Here is a 17581-nt window from a genome sequence, read left to right as displayed (position 1 = left end):
AGGGATATTCTGAGTTCAATATGAGGTATGTTCAGATGACAGCATGTTGATAACCATAGTCTTTTTAAACACAAATATCAAGAATGCAGTGAGGCACTAACAATGGAAGTGAATGGGGCCAATTTTTGACAGATTTAAATTGCAAAAGCACCTAAATAAGTTATTTTGTTAAAACCTGGCATTCGTTTTACAGTTGTTCCATGGATTTTAGGCATTATGTTGTCATTACAAATATGGAGAAATTATTAGTAGCAATTTTTATACATTTTCCTCCTTTTTCATTTTTATAAAATAGTACTCTAAATAAGAAACAAAAAATGTCTTTATGAGTCTTTCATTCAATTTGTTCAAACAGCTGATTCATTCAGGAATTCAGTAAATGGCTCACTTCATGAATGGGCCTTTAAGTGACTTTGAAACAGCACATATGAGCGAAGTGGATCTGGTTTATGCTCCTCTACGTTTTCTGCTCTATGGATGTGCGCTCAGCTCAGTCTAACCGCCCAAGAAAAACGCTCTGTTAATATTTTCTCACACTCGCCGTAAACCAATTCCCATTCAGTTACCGCTCCGACATACAAATTTCTCTAGTAGGCCTAATTGTTTACTGTTTGTATCAAAATTCTTGGATAATTGTCTACAATTATGCACACTGATAAATAGCAATTATCATGTTTCAAAATGAAATCCGTACATTCTTCTTAATTGTAAAATGTATTAAATATATTAATCTTACCTTAGCAAACATACCTAAAATGAATTTTATTTATGAATCTTTATTTACGTTAATATAGCTGCCGTTGTTGTGCAATTGAACATTCAAAACAGGCTGATTAAAACACAAACACTCACACACGCACACAAACACACAAGATGAAATGTGTGTAGATCTGTATTATAAAACCTGTGAAAAGCACACACAAGATAAAATTAACTTGAAGAACGCTTGGATTATGAACTGGGTTGAGCGAGCGGTGCTGTGCAACATTCAGATGGTAGGGTCAAAAATTGTGTAAAGAACATGAAAGCATGGATCCATCCTGCCTTGTCTCAGCGGTCCAGGCTGCTGCTGGTGGTGTAATGCTGTGGGGGATGTTTTCTTGGCACACTTACCAACTGAGCATCATTTAAACCCCATAGCCTACCTGAGTATTGTTGCAGACCATTTCCATTCCTTTATGACTACAGTGTACCATCTTCTGATGGCTACTTCCAGCAGGATAATGCACCATGTCACAAAGCTCAAATCACCTCAGACTGGTCTCTTGAACATGACAATGAGTTCACTTTACTCAAATGGCCTCCACAGTCACTAGATCTCAAGCCAATACAGCAGTTTTGGGATGTGGTGGAAAGGGAGATTCACATCATGGTTGTGCAGCCGACAAATCTGCAGCAACTGCGTGATGTTATCATGTCAATATGGACCAAAATCTCTGATGAATGTTTCCAACACCTTGTTGAATCTATACCACGAAAGAATTAAGGAAGTTCTGAAGGCAAAAGGGGGTCCAACTCGATACTAGCAGAGTGTACCTAATAAAGTGGCCACACAAAATAATCTCTAGACTTCCTGATATAATTTATACCTCTGCATCATTTCATTGGCTGTATAGGTCTAGACATATAGTGCAGCTGATATCACATTCACTTACATCAGACATGTAAGTAAATGCACTGAAACATGCCTTCTGACGGCTCTCAGAGGAAGTGATGCCATCTCAGGCCCTCTAATTAAAGTGTGATATGTGGTTATGCTAGTGTCAATCATTTGTAATCTGTACAACCATTAAGGGCCAACTTGTCAGAGCGATTGATCTGCGGCGCCTCTCACACTCTGTTTTATTCTCCTGCCGTGAAAAGGCCATGGCATTTGATTGACAGCACATCCCTGGCTGCGGAACAACTTGCTAGCTAATGCTCCCACTCAAAGCAAAAGTCATATTTTCTCTTATAATCACGTACTAGTTCAACTGGAGATGTTATGTGTATGTCATGGTTTGAAAAGGGAAAAAAAGACATTAGTTGTATATAAACAGCTGAGTACATTGGCGGAAAGGGGTGCAGTGTTGTTTACTGGCTTACACAACATCAGCAATCGACAGGTGTTGCTTGATATATGGCAAGCTAATATTACTTATGATGATATTGTCAGTCAAGTGAGGTGTTATACATACATACATACATACATACATACATATATATATATACATATATATATATATAAATTATATTTTGACTTAAAACTGCTATAGTCTTGACTTTAACCTGCAGTTTATCCCATTTAATACACCAATTAAAGGCTTACAAGAATTTAACTGTCTTCAAAAGTATGTATATTTTTAAAACAAACAAACAAACAAACAAATAAATTAAAAAGGCTTCTTTTGAAGACAATAAATAAATAAATAAATAAATAACATATAAAGGCTTCTTTTGAAGACAATTAAATTCTTGTTAGCCTAAATTAGTGAATTAAATGGAATAAACTGCAGGTTGAACTATTGCAATTTTTAATTAAATTCAATTATTATTAATTACAAACGTTACAATTATTTTTGTATTTATTTTTTTATTTGATTCCAACATTTATTATTTATATTTAGGTAAGTACAGTAGGTAGATACGTAGAATAAAAAAATAGTATCATTTTAAAGAGTATAATATTTTTGTAAAACCATCATTCTTTAATTTATTTATATTTGGCCCCAAAAAATGTCTCTTCTAATTCTTCCTATATCTCTCTGTAGACACTGAGCATGTTCACTTGCCTATGACTACCAAATAAATAAATATATAAATATTTCCCCTAAACTAATGAAATATACACAACAAATACATAAATAAATAAATAAAACATTAAACAAACAAACAAGCGTGCAATATAGCTGCACGTGACCCATGAAAGGAAGAAGCTAAAACTAAAGGAAGTAAAAAAAAATGAAAATCTGAAAATCTCACTGTTGCAAGTGCACACTGGTGAAGGTCCGTCTGATGTAACATGTTAAATTAACATATCAGTTGCACTACCCAGTCTGAAGGCCAAGATATCTCTTTTTTTTTTCAAGTTCAGTGAGGTACGGCTGGAAGTTATGCTAATCGACTCAAAGATGAGTGCATTCATCTTTAAATATGCAGCCCATGGGGAGATCTCCAAATAGCATCTGTTGCACCTATAACAGCTAATGTATCGAGAGACGTGTTATTCTTCTGTCGCTTTGAAACACATTGTAGGGAAAGCTCTCTTTGTTAACCATTGAATAGTTGAGACTCTTTCATGTCATGGCAGCATACCGCTACTGGTATTGAGTCCTTGTCAGATATTTCACACTATTCGCTGATTCACTGTTGTCCAGTCAATTGGGGGGGCTGAGAAAAAACCCAGAGAACCATACGACCCAAACCATACGACTGATGTTTTCCACTGTTGTGTGGTTGGCTCTTTAAAGATCTGCCTGAGCTATAGACCGGACAGGCTGACAGCATATAAAGCAATGTTGTGAGCTGCCCTTCGATGCAGATCTAGGACTTGGAATGCTGTAGAGACCATAAAGCTGATCTCCGAATAAAGCTGAAAGGATCAAAACGGCATAAACAGGAGAACGCAGACAGACAGTGAAAACTTGCTGCCCTAGATAAATCCTGACCTGTATAAAGAGCACCGATTGGAAATATGGGACACTGAATGGATAAATACACGTTTTAAGACACGGAAGAACAGAATTCTGGTATGTTATATAAATATAATATAACTGATGTACAGTCTTGTTCAAAATAATAGCAGTACAATGTGACTAACCAGAATAATCAAGGTTTTTAGTATATTTTTTATTGCTACGTGGCAAACAAGTTACCAGTAGGTTCAGTAGATTCTCAGAAAACAAATGAGACCCAGCATTCATGATATGCACGCTCTTAAGGCTGTGCAATTGGGCAATTAGTTGAATTAGTTGAAAGGGGTGTGTTCAAAAAAATAGCAGTGTGGCATTCAATCACTGAGGTCATCAATTTTGTGAAGAAACAGGTGTGAATCAGGTGGCCCCTATTTAAGGATGAAGCCAACACTTGTTGAACATGCATTTGAAAGCTGAGGAAAATGGGTCGTTCAAGACATTGTTCAGAAGAACAGCGTACTTTGATTAAAAAGTTGATTAGAGAGGGGAAAACCTATAAAGAGGTGCAAAAAATGATAGGCTGTTCAGCTAAAATGATCTCCAATGCTTTAAAATGGAGAGCAAAACCAGAGAGACGTGGAAGAAAACGGAAGACAACCATCAAAATGGATAGAAGAATAACCAGAATGGCAAAGGCTCAGCCAATGATCACCTCCAGGATGATCAAAGACAGTCTGGAGTTACCTGTAAGTACTGTGACAGTTAGAAGACGTCTGTGTGAAGCTAATCTATTTTAAAGAATCCCCCGCAAAGTCCCTCTGTTAAAAAAAAGGCATGTGCAGAAGAGGTTACAATTTGCCAAAGAACACATCAACTGGCCTAAAGAGAAATGGAGGAACATTTTGTGGACTGATGAGAGTCAAATTGTTCTTTTTGGGTCCAAGGGCCACAGGCAGTTTGTGAGACGACCCCCAAACTCTGAATTCAAGCCACAGTACACAGTGAAGACAGTGAAGCATGGAGGTGCAAGCATCATGATATGGGCATGTTTCTCCTACTATGGTGTTGGGCCTATTTATCGCATACCAGGGATCATGGATCAGTTTGCATATGTTAAAATACTTGAAGAGGTCATGTTGCCCTATGCTGAAGAGGACATGCCCTTGAAATGGTTGTTTCAACAAGACAATGACCCAAAACACACTAGTAAACGGGCAAAGTCTTGGTTCCAAACCAACAAAATTAATGTTATGGAGTGGCCAGCCCAATCTCCAGACCTTAATCCAATTGAGAACTTGTGGGGTGATATCAAAAATGCTGTTTCTGAAGCAAAACCAAGAAATGTGAATGAATTGTGGAATGTTGTTAAAGAATCATGGAGTGGAATAACAGCTGAGAGGTGCCACAAGTTGGTTGACTCCATGCCACACAGATGTCAAGCAGTTTTAAAAAACTGTGGTCATACAACTAAATATTAGTTTAGTGATTCACAGGATTGCTAAATCCCAGAAAAAAAAATGTTTGTACAAAATAGTTTTGAGTTTGTACAGTCAAAGGTAGACACTGCTATTTTTTTGAACACACCCCTTTCAACTAATTGCCCAATTGCACAGCCTTAAGAGCGTGCATATCATGAATGCTGGGTCTTGTTTGTTTTCTGACAATCTACTGAACCTACTGGTAACTTGTTTGCCACGTAGCAATAAAAAATATACTAAAAACCTTGATTATTCTGGTTAGTCACATTGTACTGCTATTATTTTGAACAAGACTGTATGTTATAAATAATATATATGTGACGAGAGGGGCGGGGCCGGTGGAGTTAATGAGAATGAGTGACACCTGCACCACTCACCGCTCACGAGTCCCGAAGAGGAGCTCTGGAAGGATAAAAAGAGGAGTAACGACACTAAAGGATGAGAGAGGACCATGCCTTGGTTTTATTTTGGTATTCCAAAGAATAAAAAATAATAATACATAAATATAATTCACATTTGGCCTTAAAATACCCCCATTGAGCTAATGGTCACATGCAGGACTTATACAGTATCACAGCAGCTCCGTCTCTTCTAATTCTCCCCGTATCTTTCTGGAAAGCATGGCATGATGCTTTATGAATTCCTGTTCTTCCATTCCTCCCTGTCTCGATCCTCTTGCTCAATCTCTCAATCTGTTATCCTCTGTCAACTCTCTCTCTCTCTGCCTGTCTCTCTGGGGAGGTATTTCCAGCTTTGTGAATGATGCGGGAGGTCAGGGAGCACCTGAGGAGTTATCTGCGGGCTTTTACGAGCCGTCCCATGAGGCAGCCACCCCAGGGGAGAGGTCAGAGAGCTGGAGAACTACAGGACTGATGATGTGACTGGGGTTTGAATATGGTGCATGTGTCTTATTTGCCCACAGAGACGGATGCGGAGTACTCAGGAAGCACAAAGGTTACGGTTACACATATTTGTTGTTAGAACAAGAATAGCACATGTAGCCCTGTACAAAATTTCTATAAATTAGAGTTTAAAAGATCATTAACAGTGTAATTCACACACACATAAAGAAACAAAAGAAAAGTTTATAAATGGAGTTCATAAATAGTTAAAATTGGGTAAAAGGTGTGCTGGTTAAAAGTATAAATATAATATGTAGAGTTTAATAAATAAGACTATTTACAGTTAAAGTTAAATTCATTATAAAAATGTTTTTGTTTCATTTGAGAGAAAAAGTAGAGAAGAAGTTGTGTTTATCTGTGTAACCTAATCTGTTACCTGTCACCTGTCAATCATTTAATTCCCGTTTTGCTTTTGGTTGTGTTAGTACTTGAGGCAATTAGAGTAACATCATTGTGTAAGGGGCGGGACTAGTGGGACAGGTTTGTGTGAGGAGTAGTGAGCACGTATGGAAAACGGAGAACAGACGCTATAATGAGAGCGCTAATGAAGGAGGCATCGTGGTGTGGGAAGCATTAATGTTTTATGAAGGTCGACTACTCGTGGTCCTTACAACAAAAAACTTTGGTGTGACCTGCAAGAGGTGAATATGATTGTGCATGCCTGTATTTTTGTGCTATATCGAACTGTTATAGTTAAGAGACTGGATGTATAATGTAATTAGTGACATGCTAATTAGCGGTAGCATTCTGTGCTCATATGTTTTAGTAATAGTTTTAGCATTGTGATATCGCTAAAGCAGAGCTTACGCTAATTCAATAAGAAATAGTGTTTGATAATGTGGCTCAATTCAAATAATATGCTCTAAGGAGACGGACGTTGGTGAGCGAGAGACTGGTTTTCCAACCGAAGGCCCTGCTGTTTCTGCTTTGCTGTTTCTGTGTGCCCTGCCGTGATCATCTGTGCTGTGCTTCTTCCATTACCATTACCATCGCCATTGCCATTACCATTACCATCGCTGTACTAACTTAACCTGGATTCGTGAGTACTAACATTCACCTGCACGTGCTTTTTTGTTTATGCTCAGTTTCTGAGTGAAGCGGCCATTCCAGTTTTTAGGCCTCACCGCACACAAAGTGTCATCGAACAGGCCTGCAACGGGGTTGGACATTTTTTCAGAGGGAATGAATGATTGTTTAATTTCAATATAACCACAGAAAGGTTTTTTTTCCTTTTGGGAAAGTGAAGTTTTCTTTATTGTTTTAGTTTTTTTTTATTTCATATCTTTTCATGCTTATGTGATTTGTTTTATTTTATTCTAAGATACATTTATCTTTTATTTAATGTTGTAAATAAATACTTGTTAATATTTTTGTAATCAAAATACAGTTGTGGTGATCTTTATAAGAATTACAAATATACATTTATTAAGTAACGTATAAAACAAGTTGAATTTTCCTACAACGAGCCCAGGCCCAGTCTCATTGTATTAACCACTCTAGCTTTATTTTCTAACTACATGAGACCTGGGTTACATAAAATGGTGGCAGCGGTGGGATTTATTTAACATAAACAGGAATTTATAAACCTAGAGTACAAGCCATTAGACCCCACAACTTTAGAGCAGTAGTATAGAGCATTTGTATAAAAATAACGTGCTAACAGTAACTAAAAGCAATTTAAGTAAAGTACAGCATGGCAAGCCAAACAAGTAGTTCATCACAACGTGAGCTAATTAACTGGTGCAAAGGAGAATCATTAGATTTAAAGCATGCCCTCCTTTTACATGGAGTGCCAGAAGGTGTTTCAAGAGAAGAGATTGAAGAAACAGCAGGGACTATCAAAGCATTGGGAAAAGTTAGAGTGAGAGGCAAAATGTTTCACCCTCAACAACAATCAGTAATGGTGTTATGTGAGTGTCGTGAAGAGATTGACCCTTCCAAAATCCCACCTGAGATAATGCCTATAAGTGAAGGAAGTGGTTGGAAAACTGTCTATTATACAGAGCCTCAGCTTGATAACTTTGAAGAGAAGTTACTTTCCTTTTTGCAGAGCGAAGGGAGAACCTTAGATGACTTGCCAGGTTTATGTTCACTCACCAAAGAGGGTAACAGCAACCCTGAAGACATCATCCGTGCGGTCGGTGATGTTATGACCAGAACAAACCAACAACATGACAGTCACCCATACAGACGTCTGCGGACATTCTCCGGGGTCAGTCCCACCCCAACTGGAGAAGAGACCTTAGATAACTGGCTGGAACAAGCAACACTCTTAGTAGAGGAAGGTGAGTGCTCCGACAAAGAAAAACGGCGTCGGATACTGGAGAGTCTTAAAGGGCCCGCCTTTGAAATCATTCAAGCTGTGCGCCTGACTCAACCTGATGCTAGCCCAAGTGAGTACATAAAGGCTATAGAGAGCATTTTTGGTACAGTAGAGTCCGCAGAAGAACTATACTTGTCGTTTAGAGCCCTCCACCAACAGTCTGGTGAGCGTTTGTCTGAGTTCCTACGAAGAGTAGAAAAATCTCTTTTCAAAGTAGTACAGGGAGGTGGTTTACCTGTTAGCGCTGCCAATAGCGCTCGTTTAGAGCAGCTTCTTAGAGGGTCTACCTCTGAACTCATGTTGCTTCAGTTGAAAATTAGGGAGCGGAGTAGTAATCCCCCTACATTCTTGAACCTGTTAAGAGAAGTGATGGAAGAGGAGGTTCGCCAATTAGCCAAACAAAGCCATTTGTCACACATACGTCCTCAGCGTGTACGCACTGTCCAAGCTGAAAAGGAGAAAGAACCTGAATCAGTCTCTAGGAGTGAACTACAAGCTCAGATTCGAGAATTGAGAGCGCAGCTAGAGCAGAGAAACAACCTACAACCTCAGCCAATCTCTGATGAATCTTTTACAGGTCTGAAAGAGAAACAAAAACAAAAAAATGAGTCACAGAGTGAATTGCAATCACTAAGGAAACAAGTGAAAGCCTTAGAAAATAAAATGAGTGTAATGGCAGTGAAATACACATCAGACCCCCCACGAGAACACACACCTCAGCCTCACCGATACAAAGCAGCTCCAGTTCACAAGCCCGCTCATTCCAAAGTTTTTCCTCCCCGACAAGACAAGGATGAGTTTTTTTTGTTATCGGTGTGGGGAAAATGGACACATAGCCACCAGATGTACTGCCCCTGAGAATCTCCAGAAAGTTATTAGAAAGCTTATACGCTTAGTGCGAGTTTCCCCTTTACCAAACAAAGAGAACCCAAATCCTGCAGCTGAAGAGCAGCATGTAGCTAGAACCAATAAGGTTGAAGTCTCAGAACCTAACACTGACTTACCTGAAGGTCTCGTAGGTCCATCATTTATACACACCATCAAAGTTAATGATGTGGTCTGCAATGCTCTTATCGACAGTGGGTCTAACGTGACTATTATTTTTGAAAGCTGGTATAACAAACACTTACCTGATGTCCCGATAAAACCCCTCTCTGGTCTTGGACTCTGGAGCCTTTCAGACACTGAGTTTCCTTACAAAGGATATGTTGTGGTTGAGATGGAGTTCACTGAAGAGATCACTGGTGTATCGGGACGAGTAGAAGTGCTTGCTTTAATCTGCCCTGAGCCAAGAAATCAGCAACAAACCCCAGTATTGGTTGGCACCAACACATCTCTGTTTCGGCGCTTATGGGAGCTGGTGAAGACAAAAGGTGACGAGAACATTGTGCATTCAATGAGGATTCAGTCTGTTTACGCACCTGTCAAAGCACAAGAGCAGTTTGCAAAAGATGAAGTCATGGGACAGATAAAGTGGAAAGGACCTGGTTTACTGTCAATTGCTCCAGGTGTAAAGTACTATGCAACATGCAGAGTGGAAAGACAGAGTGCCCCGTCCAAAGACCTTGTACTGATTGATGCACCCACTGAACAGTTGCTCCCTGCCGGTCTACCGGTACAGCCTGGTGTGCTCTCAGACGCCAACATAGACACTAACAGTTTCACTGTCCTCATTCAGAATGAGTCCAAAAGGGCAACTTCCATCCCAGTTGGGACCATCGTTGCTGAGATGTATGCTGTGGACACAGTCACCCCAGTTCAGTTTTCCAACCTCCCAGCTGAAACTCTAGACCCAAGTCTTTTCAATTTCGGGGACTCTCCAATTCCCGAAGAGTGGAAAAGTCGGTTTCAGCAGAAGTTGGCTGAGAGGCGGAATGTTTTCTCACTGCATGAGTGGGATGTTGGTCGCGCCAAGGGTGTTGAACACCACATACGCCTGCATGACCCCAGACCTTTCAGGGAGAGGTCAAGGAGTATAGCCCCTGCCGACATAGACGATGTGCGGCGACACATACAACAACTACTGGCCACTGGCATTATCACTGAGTCCCGTAGCCCATACGCCTCACCAATTGTGGTAGTCCGCAAAAAGAATGGGAAGATAAGAATCTGCATTGATTACAGAACATTGAACAACCGCACCACACCAGATCAGTACACAATGCCACGCATTGACGATGCCTTGGATTCTCTATCAGGCAGCCAATGGTTTTCAGTTCTGGATTTGCGCAGTGGTTACTACCAGATAGAGATGGCTCCGGAGGATAAAGAAAAGACAGCGTTCATTTGCCCTCTCGGTTTCTATCAATTTGAGCGCATGCCACAAGGAATCACAGGAGCGCCAGCAACATTTCAGCGCTTAATGGAAAAGGCTGTAGGCGATATGCATCTTCTGGAGGCTCTCGTATACTTAGATGATATCATCATTTTCAGCAAGACACTTGAGGAGCACGAGCAACGTCTTCTCAAGGTGTTGGACAGATTAGAGGAGGTCGGATTGAAGGTTTCTATTGACAAATGCCAATTCTGTCAGCCCGAGGTCAAGTATGTGGGTCATATTGTTTCTGCTAATGGAATAGCTACGGATCCAGACAAAGTGGAGGTAGTAAAGCATTGGAAAGAGCCCACTCACTTGAAACCGCTGAAGTCCTTCCTCGGATTTTGCAGTTATTATCGGAGGTTCATTGCAAACTATTCTGCCATTGTCCGTCCCCTCTCCGAGCTCACTAAAGGTTACGCCCCCACTTGGCAAGACCCCAAGACTAAAAAAAGTGTTGACTTAAGCAAAGTCTATTTCAAGCCATCAGAGCCGTTCGGAGAGCGGTGGACTAAAACTTGCCAGGACGCTTTCGACCGTATTCGTGACTGTTTGATCAATGCCCCAGTGCTAGCTTTCGCTGACCCCACAAAACCGTACATCTTACATGTGGACGCCAGTATGAATGGTTTAGGCGCTGTTCTGAACCAGGAATATCCTGAGGGCCTCAAGCCAGTAGCTTTTGCCAGTCGTAAGCTTAAAGATTCAGAACACAACTATCCAGTCCATCAATTGGAATTTCTGGCATTAAAATGGGCTGTCGTGGACAAGTTTCACGATTACTTGTATGGAGCAAAGTTCATAGTAAGAACTGACAATAACCCATTAACATATGTATTGACCTCTGCCAAACTCAGTGCCGTCGGACATCGTTGGCTCGCCGCCCTCGCCACCTACGATTTCACCATCCAGTATCGACCTGGGAGACATAATGTTGATGCTGACTTGTTGTCCAGACAGTACTCTTCAGAGGAGACAGAAGAGTGGACTAGTGTCCCACCTGCTGGCATCAAAGCCCTCTGCAAAAGAGCCTGTGTCAGTGAAGAGGCTGATGTGCCAGACAGATTAGTTGATCAATTGGGAGCTCCTGCCACCGCAGTACCTGAAGCTTATGTGTGTCCAGTGAACCTTAGCATGAATACACTTGATCAATTGAGCTCAAAAGACATTCAAGCATCACAAGATATGGACCCAACAATTGGACCATTAAAGAAAGCTCTGGAGAAGAATAAATGTTTGACACGCTCAGAGAATGACTCACCGGAAACTGTGCTGCTCCTTCGTGAAAGCCGCAAGTTGGAGTTAAGAGATGGAATACTCTACAGAGTAAAAGAAAAGATATGCGGGAAACAGATCAAACAACTTGTCTTGCCCACAAGATACCGCCCAATGGTGTTAAGGTCTCTACATGATGAGTGTGGACACTTGGGAGTCGAACGTACCACTGAACTGATCAAGGACAGATTTTATTGGCCGCGAATGACAGCTGAGGTCGAGCAGTACATTCGAACCTGTGGTAGATGTATCTCCAGAAAGACACTCCCTCAACATGCCTCGCCCTTAAACCAAATAACGAGTAATGGCCCCTTGGATTTAGTTTGTATCGATTTTTTGCAAATAGAGCCTGACTCTAAGGGTGTTGCTAATGTGTTGGTAGTGACAGACCATTATACACGTTACGCACAAGCATTTGTTACAAAAAATCAAAAGGCTATCACAGTTGCCAGGGTATTGTGGGACAAGTATTTTGTGCACTATGGCCTACCTGCAAGGATACACTCGGATCAGGGCCGAGATTTTGAAAGTCGCCTGATAAAAGAACTCTTGTCCATGCTTGGGATTCGGAAGTCAAGAACATCTCCCTACCACCCTCAAGGGGATGCCCAACCAGAACGATTCAATCGAACACTTTTAGCCATGCTTGGTACCCTGGATGCCGTACAAAAACAACATTGGAGTCAACATATAACTTACCTGGTACATGCATACAATTGCACAAAAAATGATTCCACGGGATACTCCCCTTATCATCTCATGTTCGGAAGGGAAGCAAGGTTACCCATTGACATCTGTTTTGGAATCTCACCAAATGGTGAAAGTGAAACCTCCTACCAACAGTACGTGGCCAGGATGAGGAAAGAGTTGCAAAAAGCTTATCAGTTGGCATCTGATGCTGCTACAAAGAATCACTTGAAAAATAAAGCCCGATATGACCAACGTGTGAGAGACCTACCTTTGGAGAAAGGAGACCGAGTTCTCATACAGAATGTGGGTCTAAAAGGCAAACATAAACTCCAAGATCGATGGAAATCAATACCATATGTTGTTGTGGAGAAGTTGCCTAACCTGCCTGTTTATAAGGTCAAACCAGAGCATGGTTCAGGTGTGCTGAAAACTCTCCATCGAGATCATCTGTTACCCATCGGTTACATGGTCAGGATGTTTAACCCATCAGATGATGCAAGCTCTGTTCGGAGACCTGTAACAAGAACTCAACGTACTCAGAAACGTCAACCAACCAAGTCTGAAGAAAGTGACACAGAGTCATCAGGTTCAGAGTTTGAAACCGTCCACAAATCTTCAGATTTTGATATGGATGAGGTCCGGAGACGGCTAAAGATAAATCGCTCTGTGGAGAATGATGAGAGTGACAACTCTGAGGAGGATGGAAAAGCTGTGGAGGAAAGCTGTGAAGTTACAGAAACTCAACAAATTACAGAGACGGAGAATGAGGAACAGCTTGAAGGTGATGCACCTCCTATGTCATACTCTGATGTCCAAGAGACAAATACTGAATCTGTGGAAGAAGATTCTCAAGATTCAGAAGAGGGAGCAAAGTCACCTCCCTTACAAAGAAACAAACGTAATATAGCTGCTGAAAGAGCAAAAAGTGAAAGGTCTTCTACAGTCCGGACATCCTTGAGAAAACCAAAGCCACCTATAAGATTTACTTATGAGGAACCTGGTCATCCATCTTTTGAACCAGTTACCATCATGCACCATGGCATGGTCATCCAACTCAAAATGAACCCTCCAGACCAAGACAATAAACCAAGGAAAAAGTCCAAAACATCCCAAAGGTATATGGAGGAGGATAAAAGGAAGAGGGACAAAAGGTGTGATGAGGACATCTACACATTCAGAAGAGGGAGGGTGTAGCCCTGTACAAAATTTCTATAAATTAGAGTTTAAAAGATCATTAACAGTGTAATTCACACACACATAAAGAAACAAAAGAAAAGTTTATAAATGGAGTTCATAAATAGTTAAAATTGGGTAAAAGGTGTGCTGGTTAAAAGTTGTAAGGGAAACAGGTCAATTTAGCTCAAAGGGAATCATTTAAGATTTTAAAGGGAATTTGAACAGAATCACTGTTTCACGGCTGTTCACGGAGACGCGCCTGCGGTTCAGTGAACGAGCCGTTTAACATCAAATCTGTGCTGGATACTAATATCCAAACTATAGTGAAACCACTATCAATTAGCACAGTAACAAGATCGGCAGTTTAAGACATTAACTTGTAAGCACAAAACACAAGATACTTCTCTTTTCAATATGAATAAGGCTTTATTAGATAAATCTAAGACATATAAACTAATCTAACACATAAACGCACGCACACACACATTCACACAAGTTGCAGGGAGGTCGAAAGTTAGGGAAAGATGAGTTTAAGAGAATGGAAATATGGAATCCCAAGTTAACAGCAATACGTTAAATTGCATAAACATGAACAACCATCAATCACGTAATTAGCGCTCGCATTGAGTTCCTCAATGAGGTTAAAATTATATTAGATACACCAGTAAAGGTCACAGTCTGGAGGTAAAGTTACTTGCATCTCCTGTGAAGAAGGAGCCTCGGTGAAAGGGCTATCCCGAGGTCGTTGATTGGCTGGAAGTTCAGTCTCTGAAGTGACGTCTTGGGAAGCCCGTGGTTGTTGGGCGTTGGCTGAAAGTGCAGAGTCGTGTTCGCTGGTTGAAGTTGAATGGACGTTACAAAATTTAACTCAGAACACGAAACTCTCAAACGGAAAAGGAAAGAAATAAAGTTTGACGAGACTAGGTTGTGTTCCTTCTCATAGTAGCAGCAGGCAGGCACGCTGGAACCGCGCTCAAAGAACAATGATGACTACCGCATGGCTAGATGCTACAAGCTAAAGCTAGGTAGCAAAGCTACAAGCTAAAAGCTAAGAGCAGGCATGACTGATAGCACAAGCAATGCTAGACTAAAAGCCGACATGGCTAATAGCAGCAGCTAGACTAGAACTAAAAGCAGACTAAAAGCAAGGCATGACTAAAAGCTAAATTACATCGTGTCCAAAGTATTTAAAACTTCCTGTTGGCCACCCCTCAAATGTTGCCTTGACCAATCAGATATGTTCTTGGGGTGGGTATCATAAATCATTTGTTTATCTTACCAAGCATGTGGTTCTTGCCTCACAGGGTCTAATTTTGGACATGATTCCTATAACATGATTATGATATATTTTACAAATAAATGATTGTCAGGACAATATCAAGCAAGAAAATGCGATTATTTGAATACTAGACATGACTAGGTATTCTATAGTTATCAAAAGACATACACAATAAGTGATTATACATGATAGTCAAATGTGTGGGTTACACGTAAATGAATATGGAGTTAAGCAATGGAATGATTCATTCATAAGTCTTTTTTTGAGTTCATTCTGGTCCATATATAATGTATAAAAAGGGTTTCTTTGCCATTCTCTGGCAAAGGACTTTTCTGTGAAGACAAAGGTTTAAAGCCCTTCCCCCTTAGGAATTTCAGTCTGGTTTCACTGGCTGGGGGGGAAGTCAATGCAAGTATTTAACTTGATCTCCTGGGTTTACATGTGATGTCCAGCGTTGCATTCCAATCACGAACAATAAATTTGACAATCTCTTCTTCGAATTAAAATTGTCAATAATTGTTCTATTGGTGTTAATGTTGAAAGCTGTTGTGTGAACAAGTTGGTTCCTGTGGCACTAGAACTGATTTATGACTTCCTGAGGAATTCAGCTCATGTTTCAATGCACACAGCTCTGATAGACTCTTGGATTTGTCTGATTTGACTCATTTCTGCTACAAAGTATAAATATAATATGTAGAGTTTAATAAATAAGACTATTTACAGTTAAAGTTAAATTCATTATAAAAATGTTTTTGTTTCATTTGAGAGAAAAAGTAGAGAAGAAGTTGTGTTTATCTGTGTAACCTAATCTGTTACCTGTCACCTGTCAATCATTTAATTCCCGTTTTGCTTTTGGTTGTGTTAGTACTTGAGCCAATTAGAGTAACATCATTGTGTAAGGGGCGGGACTAGTGGGACAGGTTTGTGTGAGGAGTAGTGAGCACGTATGGAAAACGGAGAACAGACGCTATAATGAGAGCGCTAATGAAGGAGGCATCGTGGTGTGGGAAGCATTAATGTTTTATGAAGGTCGACTACTCGTGGTCCTTACAACAAAAAACTTTGGTGTGACCTGCAAGAGGTGAATATGATTGTGCATGCCTGTATTTTTGTGCTATATCGAACTGTTATAGTTAAGAGACTGGATGTATAATGTAATTAGTGACATGCTAATTAGCGGTAGCATTCTGTGCTCATATGTTTTAGTAATAGTTTTAGCATTGTGATATCGCTAAAGCAGAGCTTACGCTAATTCAATAAGAAATAGTGTTTGATAATGTGGCTCAATTCAAATAATATGCTCTAAGGAGACGGACGTTGGTGAGCGAGAGACTGGTTTTCCAACCGAAGGCCCTGCTGTTTCTGCTTTGCTGTTTCTGTGTGCCCTGCCGTGATCATCTGTGCTGTGCTTCTTCCATTACCATTACCATCGCCATTGCCATTACCATTACCATCGCTGTACTAACTTAACCTGGATTCGTGAGTACTAACATTCACCTGCACGTGCTTTTTTGTTTATGCTCAGTTTCTGAGTGAAGCGGCCATTCCAGTTTTTAGGCCTCACCGCACACAAAGTGTCATCGAACAGGCCTGCAACGGGGTTGGACATTTTTTCAGAGGGAATGAATGATTGTTTAATTTCAATATAACCACAGAAAGGTTTTTTTTCCTTTTGGGAAAGTGAAGTTTTCTTTATTGTTTTAGTTTTTTTTTATTTCATATCTTTTCATGCTTATGTGATTTGTTTTATTTTATTCTAAGATACATTTATCTTTTATTTAATGTTGTAAATAAATACTTGTTAATATTTTTGTAATCAAAATACAGTTGTGGTGATCTTTATAAGAATTACAAATATACATTTATTAAGTAACGTATAAAACAAGTTGAATTTTCCTACAACGAGCCCAGGCCCAGTCTCATTGTATTAACCACTCTAGCTTTATTTTCTAACTACATGAGACCTGGGTTACACACATATGGCACTGCTCCATTTTCACAATATATACTGGCCGGTATATGTGCATTTTTTTACAGTTATACATTTATTTGTTCTGATCTCCAACAGAATTAGTGTTAGTTTTGTATTGTATTCTAGTTTCAGTGAGATTAGTGAGGATTTTCCAGCATTTTTCGTTTATGTTTCGTTTTTATGCCAGTATAGGTCTTGAAAAGTGACTGTCTGAGTCAATAAATCATTCATTCAAATGATTTGTTCTAGCACACTAATTATTTTATTAAAACAAGTGAGTCAATTTATTATTCTCTCAATCAATTTAAAAACACTGATTCATTCAGAAACAAAACACTTAAGTAACAAAACAAGCGAGCCAGTGAATCATTCACTCAATTGATTTATTTATTTATGAATGAATCTCAGCTACCTTTTTATGGTTTTGTTTGCAAAGCAAACTGCAAAGTAAGTGGCAACATTATGTCATTCATGTTTATTGAACTATTAAATACAAGCAAAATCACAATCGTATTTTCGCAAGCAGTCTTTTTGTTTTGTGTTTTTACTTCTGAA

The 17581-nt window shown here is 39.9% G+C and overlaps 1 protein-coding gene and 1 long non-coding RNA gene across 2 annotated transcripts in view; one reads left to right on the top strand and one right to left on the bottom strand.

Moving 5' to 3' along the window:
- The window catches only part of sorcs3a (sortilin related VPS10 domain containing receptor 3a), a 207272-nt gene that overhangs the window by 77645 nt on the left and 112046 nt on the right, over positions 1-17581 (bottom strand). The window lies entirely within an intron of this gene.
- LOC127949227 (uncharacterized) lies at positions 6095-16987 on the top strand. Its single transcript, XR_008152266.1, has 3 exons — positions 6095-6635; positions 6862-7257; positions 16759-16987. It is a non-coding gene; the product is annotated as an uncharacterized LOC127949227 (long non-coding RNA).

Source organism: Carassius gibelio, chromosome B1 (genome assembly GCF_023724105.1).
Source record: "Carassius gibelio isolate Cgi1373 ecotype wild population from Czech Republic chromosome B1, carGib1.2-hapl.c, whole genome shotgun sequence".
Taxonomy (NCBI): domain Eukaryota; kingdom Metazoa; phylum Chordata; class Actinopteri; order Cypriniformes; family Cyprinidae; genus Carassius; species Carassius gibelio.
This window is presented reverse-complemented; position numbering and strand designations above follow the sequence as displayed.